Source organism: Palaemon carinicauda, chromosome 42 (assembly GCF_036898095.1).
Source record: "Palaemon carinicauda isolate YSFRI2023 chromosome 42, ASM3689809v2, whole genome shotgun sequence".
Classification (NCBI taxonomy): Eukaryota; Metazoa; Arthropoda; class Malacostraca; order Decapoda; family Palaemonidae; genus Palaemon; species Palaemon carinicauda.
Window position 1 is genome coordinate 4,284,348 of NC_090766.1, and position 8,859 is coordinate 4,293,206.

General features: G+C 43.4%; 1 protein-coding gene across 5 annotated transcripts in view; it reads right to left on the reverse strand.

Annotated features, from left to right (window-relative positions):
- The window catches only part of LOC137633292 (uncharacterized), a 108,260-nt gene extending 99,640 nt beyond the window's left edge, over nt 1-8,620 (reverse strand). The window contains exon 1 of one of the 5 annotated variants that reach the window (XR_011042168.1): nt 8,293-8,378. The gene's annotated coding sequence lies outside the window, so the exon portion shown is untranslated. Of the gene's footprint in view, nt 1-8,260; nt 8,380-8,489 lie in introns of those variants that run through there. The other 4 variants (XM_068365514.1, XM_068365513.1, XM_068365511.1 and 1 more) reach the window with 4 other exon arrangements.
- Nucleotides 8,621-8,859: the final 239 nt, after the last annotated feature.

Sequence of the window (8,859 nt, forward strand, 5' to 3'; positions counted from 1 at the left end):
AGATATCTAGACAACCTTTTTGCAAAGAGGTATTGGGTAGTCTCCAGGCGTACAATAATAGCAAAGCTATAGCTTGAGGTAGGTGTCAAAGTGGGTTGTCTGTGATGTAGAGAGGGTTCTCTTGGAGAGACTATCAGGAGGTGCAAAAGGTTTGGAAACCGTTCTGCATAATGCCATAGCGGAGCTAGGAGAGTCCTTGAGAAGTTGACCGATGTTCTAGCCTTCTCGAGTGCCCTTCTCCAGATAAAACAGGGACGAGACGTAAACGTCATTGTTGTACCCACCGTTGTTACCAGAGAGCCTTGGGGTCTAGGGCTGGGGAGCAACGGCAGCCTGAGATTCAGGTGCGTTGCGAACAGACCCCTAATTGGTGGACCTCGTAAAGTCGGGACTTTGTTGGCTACAAGGCGATCCAAAGACCATTCAGTATACCTTATCTAAGATGCTGTGCACAGATTGTCGGCAAGCACGTTCTTCCAGTCTGGAATGAAGCGGGCTGATATTGGTACCGAACGGACTTTGGCCCATCTTAGTGTTTATACTGTTAGATGGGAAAAGGCTACGAGCAAGTTCCTTCTTGCTTGTCAATGTGAGTCTCTATGTAGTGTGTGGTGTGTTGTCTATCACATCACCGAGTGGTCTGTTAGGAACCGATGAGGCTGCTCAAGGACCGGAAAGTTGGCCTTCATCTCTTAAGAGATTTAAGTGAAGGTACTTTCGGACTCTGTCCAAAGGTCTGAGGTCGTGTGGTGCAGCACTATGGTCCCTCCTCTCTTCTTTTTCCGACTCGAAGTGTTTTGGAATGGGAGTCGTTTTCGTTTCGAGAAGGTTTTGTGGAGATTGGTGTCAAGAATCATTCCCAGATACACCAGTCTTCTGGGAGGGAAGTAGGGAAGACTTCCGTAGGTTTATCCTGATCACTGGATCTTGGTAAAAAGACTTCAGAAGTTCCAGTGTTAATGCAAGGTTGCCACTGAGTCTGCTAAGGTCAGTCAGCCATCACGAGACAGAGGAGACAGAAACTGATCCTGTGAGACCAGGATGGGTGTGGTGGAAAGAACAAAGCACAGTGCCTTGAACTGGTGTTTCTTGTTTGTCTAGACTGAATCTTCCAACCTTCCTAGATGGATGGTTTGGACCTGGGCGTAAGTGTCCTTTAGGTTCAGTGTGCAAATGAAGACCTGAGGTCTTAGCCCTTGTTCGAACTCCAACATGATGTGGACATCGACCCAAAGGGACAGCTCCTTGCGGATCATTTTGCATGGAAGATTGTCAACGCTGGAGTCTTGACTCGTGTCGTAGAGGATCCGGCGCGATACCCAGTGTAAGAATTCTTCTCTGAGAGAGAATTCCTTTAACTAACAGAAGGAAGGCAATGCTTAGCCTTACCATGTGCCCTGATGGGATTGATGCAATTCCTTAGAATAGAATCAATCTGGTAAATGTTAATCAATGGTTAACCGTTGGGTATCGTGGTTACTGTGCAGTTGGAGAGTGCTCGCAAGTAGTTCCCTGTCGACAAGCCGTTGATGAGGGTTGTCGAACGTTTGCCAATCACTTAAGTGTGATGGCGAACGGCCAGTAGCGAGAAGTATGTTGTATACCTTCTGATCTAGGAAACTACAGGAAGAGTTGACTAGTAAGTTCGAGTCACGAACTGCTGGCTAATTGCCGATGACCAATGAATCAGTGGTCTGTGAGCCGATGGTGAGTTAGAGATCAGCAAGCTGATTATGGTCCCCCCTGGTTGGTCAGAGATGAGCATGCTGAAGATGGGCTGGTCAGAGATCAGCGAGCTGAGTTCAATGATCGAAGAAAGATGAGCTGCCCATCGGTGATCTAGTGATCAGCAAACTGATGACTGGTTATTGACTAGCAATCGGTGATTGAAAACGCTAGCAATTGGAGATCGTTAGTCACTGGAGGGACTAGAGGTTAAAGATCACCATTGAGCTAGCAATTGCCAATCTGGTGATCGGCAACCTAGCGATCAGTAAACTGTGAATTAGCCATCAGCAAACAGTGACCTAGAGATCAGTCTGTTGATGCTTTCCTGTTTGCTGATGGTGGTCTGTCAAGGGAAAAGAAACTTCAGAAGAAACAGGGACCAAGGCTTCCCTGTTTTGATTCCCCTTGTAGGATGGAATCTTCGGGGTCTTGAATCCTTCTGTGAAGCCTTATTCCTCTTTTCCCGGTGGCAATGTTTATGTTTGCGGGGAGGAATGGGGCAATGGTGACCTGTCCAAAAGTACTAGAGCGATGGCACACAGGAAGATGCTGGTGATTAATATCTGCCTGGAGAGCAGGCAAGCGCTGGCTCTTAGGCAAGAGTTGGTGCCCTGGATCTGCAAGCCTTGACTCTTTGGTAAGAGCCGACGCATTGGATCCAAGACTGTAACTGCGCAGGAGGGCGCAAGAAAGTGAGGAAGAGCGCTGGAGCGCAGTAAGGCACTGTGAAGTTTTGTGCATTCTCCCTAGAACGCGCTGAAGCGTGTGACTGGCTGCGCAAGGGTGGGTGCATTGGCGCGTGCGTGAGAGTACTATGTGGAGACTGTTGGTGCGCGTGTGCCGAACACCATCGGCTTGTGCGCCCAAGATTATTGGAGCGCGCACGCGGGAAAGGCCGTTGGCGCGCGTGCGCGGAAGACTGTCGGCGCGCGTGCGCGGTAGACTGTTGGTGAACTCACACGCGCGCAAGACTGTTAGCGTGCGCACAGACGACCATCGGCGCCCGTGCGCGGAAGACTGTTTCCACGCGCACGTGCAAGACTATTGGCACCCGCGTGTGGAAGATCGTCGGTGTGCGCGAGCAGAAGCCTGTTGGCACGCGCGTGCAAGAGCATTGGCGCTCGCGCGCGCGGAAAATCATCGGCACGCACGCGGAAGATCGTCGGCGCGTGCAGAAGACTGTTAGCACGCACGCGTAAGACTTTCCACGCTCCCGTGCAAGACCATTGGCGCGTGCGCGGAAAATCATCAGCGCCGGCGCGCGGAAGACTGTTGGCATGCGCACGTGCGAAGGTAGCGCTAGTAGGTTGGCAGGTCAGCTGACAGGACGATCAGGAACTGTGATGTGCCTTATGGAAGGGCGAGCATCCACTGATGTGGACCGTAAAAAGGTTCGCACTAGAGTCCAGGACCAAATTCCAAAAGGACTACGTTGCAGCGCAAGGTTGCGCTGGTAGATCAGCTGGCAGGACGATCAGGAACTGGAATGTGCCCATTAGAAGGGCGAAGATCCACCGATGGGGACCGTAAAAAGGTCTGCGTTAGAGTCCAGGACCGAACTCCACGGACTAAGTTGCAGCGCGAGGTTGCACTGTTAGGTCTGCTTGATCCTCTGAAGAGGTGTCTCTATGAGTGGCCTCTCTCGCGAACGAAAGAGGTGAATACTTTGTAGAAGAGACTTGAAGACATCTGTGATGACGCCCATGAGGGCCAGTGGATCAGCAAGCTGACCTTTAACAGTAGCGATCCTCAGAAGAGGAGTCTCTATGAGTGGCCTCTCTCGCGAACGAGAGAGGTGAACACTTCGTAGAAGAGACTAGAAGACGCCCATGAGGGCCAGTGGATCAGCAAGCTGACCTTTAACAGTAACAATTCTCCGAAGAGGAGTCTCTATGAGTGGCCTCTCTCGCGAACGAGAGAGGTAAGCACTTCGTAAAAGAGACTTGCCAAGACTGTGCTCCGCCCCTGAAGGAAGAGAAACTCAGCAAGGGGGGAGAAAAGTCTGGGCGAAGGCAGCAAAAGCAGTCGGAGACGATGAATCTATTAAGATGTGGGAAGTTCTCCCTCTGAAGGGAGAAACAATGTCACACCTGGGGAGGAAACTTCCCTCGGAAGGGAAGTTGTCCAACCCTTGGAGGCAAACCTCCTTTAGCGTTCTAAGATGATCTGAAGTGCTGGTCATGTTGTCACGGGAGTACTTCTAAGAGAAGTGATGACGCCCCATGACGACGTCCTCTGAGGGACGGCAGTGACAGCAGATTCCCCAGGCATGAACAGAACAGCTCTGCTTCATTGGCACTCTTAGTCGAACGAAGAAAAACTGCATAGTTAACTGGGGAAAAATTAAATAAATTATTTAACAGAAATTCCCTAGGGAGGAACCCTGAGGGAACAACATAAAATAGGTATTGCGCCGACAATAAAATTAATCATTTAACAAATTCCACTGGGAGGAACCCCGAGGGAACAACATAAAATTAAGTATTGCGCCCTTCCTTCCCCAGTTGACATCCACGGGAGAAGGGGGGAGCGGAGAAACTGTAATAAAAACAGAATTACAATTATTTAAATCAGCTAAGAATATTCACTAATAGTGAGAACTACTGATCATCTGAAGGGAAGTGTTCCCCACGGAGAAAAGCTGAAAAGTTATAATACAATTATAATTTCACTAAAAATAATTGAGACAAACAATCGGAAGAGCAGCCTAACCTGCGCACGGGAAAGGAGCTTCCCCAATAGTACACTGTTGTTGTAAAGGTGAAAAACCTCGAAAAGAGAGAGACCGTAGTCAAACTTTAAGAGGCTACATTCCCTTCGCTCAGAAATCCATGTTTTCCACAGGGAAAAAGGAAAAGGCGAAGACAATAGTTGAATGAAGAGGGTCCAGGTGATGACGATTCCCCTTCGGCGGCCGAGTTAACGATTACATGCCAACGGGAAGACCGATGGACCAGAGAGGGAGAGGTTGTTCCCCACGAAGTGTAACTGTGCTGGCCTTGCTAATCTACGCAAGCGTCGTTGTCGTATATATATCACACACAGAGTACAAACACTGAAAAGGAAACTTATCACATTTTTATACACATATATACATAAACATAAAGAATGTTTTCATATATATACACAAGTATAAGAAAAAATAAGTTAAAAGACAAAACTTAATGGCAGTCCAGAATGGGCGAGGAGGGAGAGAACAACCGCTCTCGATCCGAGCCAAAAGTAAAGTGACTAAGTCACAGGTGTGTGAACGGGAGTGGTAGCAAGCTAACCCCCCCTACCCCCGCTAAGTAGCGGTGTGGGTAGTTAACCCTCGCTAAGTTTTACTGGCTCGTCATTTTAGCTCCGCCGAAAATATAACCCTTGATAAAAAGCGTGGTTTGTATTCCATTTACGGAACAAAAAACATTTAATGAAGTATATGATGTCTGGGTATGCAACTAAACTAATTAAATAAAATAATTATCTAGAGCAGCTAAAGAAAGAGTTGTTAGTTATTAAATCAATACTAAACCACATTTTTTACAGGCATTGTTAAAATAAAAATGAAAAATGAGTGGTCTAAGAAAAACTTTATGCATCAAACTATAGATTTTACGTCTATGAAAAGCGACCGTGACTGTTAACAGGTCAGGCAGACTTCAAAATCTGGATTCCTCTAGCTTGGAAATTCAGCGAGTGAACACCTAGCACCACTACTCCCGATAAAAAACCGAGCACTAGCAAGAGGTGTAAGAACACCGATGGCCATCCAATGAGGCGCTGCCCACCACAAACGAAGTCCTGCCCAGTGCAACAACCTCACCAGGAAGGAATGGGTAACACTAACGGAGCGGAGGTAAAAGTGGGCAAAACTGGAGATAACTGCCACAAATGGGGATTAGCCCCTGTGGGGCAACATCACAAACAATGCCCACTGGGTCCTCGTTGCTCAGTTCAAAACCACAGAGGTGCAAACAACGTCCTCCAGTGGGTTTGACATTGGCGCAATAAGATATGATCATGACCTCGAAATAATGACCCACACTATTGGCATGCGCAGCTTATCCATGAATCACTTGCCAAAACAGATGAGCAGTGAGGTTATGTTTATTTAGGAGCAAAGCGTACTACGGCGTAGAAGCAAACACCATTCGAAGAACGAGATACGAATTATAGGCAATTAATACTTTATTAGTGACCCATGGGGATGGTGTGTGCAGCACATCCATCTACTGCTCGCCACAACTGCAGAGCAATGAGATGCAAGATAAAAGTTTATTTGCAAGGAAAAAAAGCCGCAATGGAGCAAAAACTATCTGGTAAAATTATAGAAACGTGCAATAAACGTTTGTAAAAAAATAACTTTTCTAATGTATTTTGGGGTGTTTTGAATGTATTTGATAATGATTTTGAGTGGAAATCCATAGTTTTTGAGTTAGGGTGGGTCAACTACCATAACTGAAAAGCTATGGCTTTGCGCTTGGTACTGTCAAACGTTCATAACACCTAAAAATATATAGTGTAACAGTCTAATTGCATGATATTTAAATAAACTTTTTTAAACTTTGTTATTTCAGCCAGTTATCATGAAAACAGTCATCGTAATAAACAAAAAAGATACTGTAATCAAAGCCAAGTAATAGTAATGAAACACTCAAAAACACTGTAGCTTTTGTTTGGCAGGACTTGGTCACATAGAAAACATGATTTTCCATCCAATTTTATATGAAATCGTTCGTATGTGTTCACCGTATTGTATTTCAAATACAAACATAATTGAGCTGATGATTCACTGGTATTTGCTCTACTGTAGCTCACTTCGCTCATGATTAACACGATCTCATTGCTCCTATACTTTGGCAAGCAGTACGTTTCGCTACATGTGATAGCCCCGTGGGCTAGTACCTTGGTGTTATCCATTATACAAACTGAACAAAGGGCAAGTTGAAGTTTCGCATTCCAGCCTCTGTTCGAACATGGACTTGGCTTCCATTTCCCATCATCATCATCTCCTCCTATGCCTAATGACGCAAAGGGACTCGGTTAGATTTCGCCAGCCATATCTTGAGCTCGTAAATCAATACTTCTCTATTCATCATCTCCTACTTCACACTTCAAAGTCCTCAGCCAAGTAGGACTGGGTATTCCTACTCTAGTGCCTTATGGAGCCCAGTTGAAAGCTTAAGCCCAGACTAAATATATTAAGAATGCTCCTACCCTAACCTTTCATTAACATAATATACAAAATAGGAGGGTACTGTAGAGTTCCAGTCAGAGCTATAATTACATGCATACATGTACGAACGTATGTACGTGAGCGTGTTAATGTTAGCATGGAATGCTAACATTTGATCTACATCAGACATTGGCAGCACTGGTTACTGTATTTTTTCATGAGGCATAGCCTTTGCAACGGCGCCTCCAAAGTTTATGCAGTTATACTGTTTTGTCTTTTCCTCCAGTTATTATAAATCCAAGAAGGTAATGTATAGAGAAGAAAATGTTTGTTTTACAGTTATACATCGTTTCCCCAGTATGTTTTCCCCACCCAAAACCCCGAGTTCCCACTGGGGGTCCCCCATTTCCGTAGGTTATAGATATATATATATATATTTCTGAAAAAATTCATTTGCGACGGGAACGAGTGTCATTTTCGAAGAGAGCATAATTTTTTCTATTAAGAAAAAGTAGTTTTTATACTAGGTTACATTGCCCTGTAATACACTACAATAATACTTGTTTTTCTACTAAAAAATGTTGCACCGTCCTTAACTATAATAAAACTTAACTATATTGTATAAAAATAGAGGTTTGGAATATAAAACATTGGACCCTTCATTTTTTTCAAACAGCTTACGGCTGAAGCACCGCCTATCAGTTTGTTTGTGAACTATCGAGTAGGAGGTTCCTGTGGCCTAAGATGACAAAAGGAACCAAACAGATATTTCGTTACTTAAATTCAGTAACTTCGTTAACGGAGGGTTCCGCCAGAAGTATATGGGATTCAAAATGCTGTATTTGCAAAAATCTATTCAATAATGCAAGTTCCAATGTCCTATCTAATATTGCACTATTCTATAATAAAACCCAACTATCATTATAGAATATTGGATAAAAAAAAAATAAAAATATATGGTTCATGTATTTTGCTAGAAATTGAAGTCTAATAGATTTACCGAAAATAACGTATCGTATATTTACCATTTCGTTTTGTAATTCGAAATAAAATACAGTATAGACAGAATGGGAAAAACACTTTGGTTAGAACAATTTACTGAAAAATCATCTGAACCAGAGGTCCATGCATTGTTTCAAAGTTTTACAGCCTATTAAGATTAATATTCATTATAAATTACAATTGAAGTTGCAGGTTACAAGGAATTTGGGGCTACTAAGTTAAGCCATTGGTAAAATGTCTTAGCCTATGACTGCCAGCTCAAACCGAACTAGCCTACCAACATTACAAACAAATTTCTAACCCTTTTTTATTTGAACATGACTCTAAAAACATTTTAATATACCTCACTGGTATCTAAATTAACATTACAACCTTGGGTGGAAAAATGTATTCCGTTTAATTACCTAAAATATCGTAAACAAAGAGAGCTGTTCTTCCAAAACAACCTGGTGACGTAATGACGGAAAAGAGTGCGGAACAATACATTTGACAGGAATATTAGAACGTAGAAATATTCTGTTTTTCTAGATAATTTATTTAATCGTATCTTTCTTTTGAGTACCATAATATAAAAAGAACAAAATATACATTAAATGCATACTTAACTCAGCTTGTTTTACGACAGGATGGAGGAAATTCTACGAACTACTTTTCTGACTTTTCCCCAGACTTTTTTCGGAAATTCGGATTTTTACGCAAGTAAACAAATGCACGGACACTTTCATATGCCCTCCTCATACACACGCAAATCCACACAAACACATAATATATATATATATATATATATATATATATATATATATATATATATATATATATATATATATATATATATATATATATATATATATATATATATATATATGAGAGAGAGAGAGAGAGAGAGAGAGAGAGAGAGAGAGAGAGAGAGAGAGAGAGAGAGAGAGAGAGAGAGAGAGTTAAAAACAGGCCATACCTTTTGCTTCTGAGGA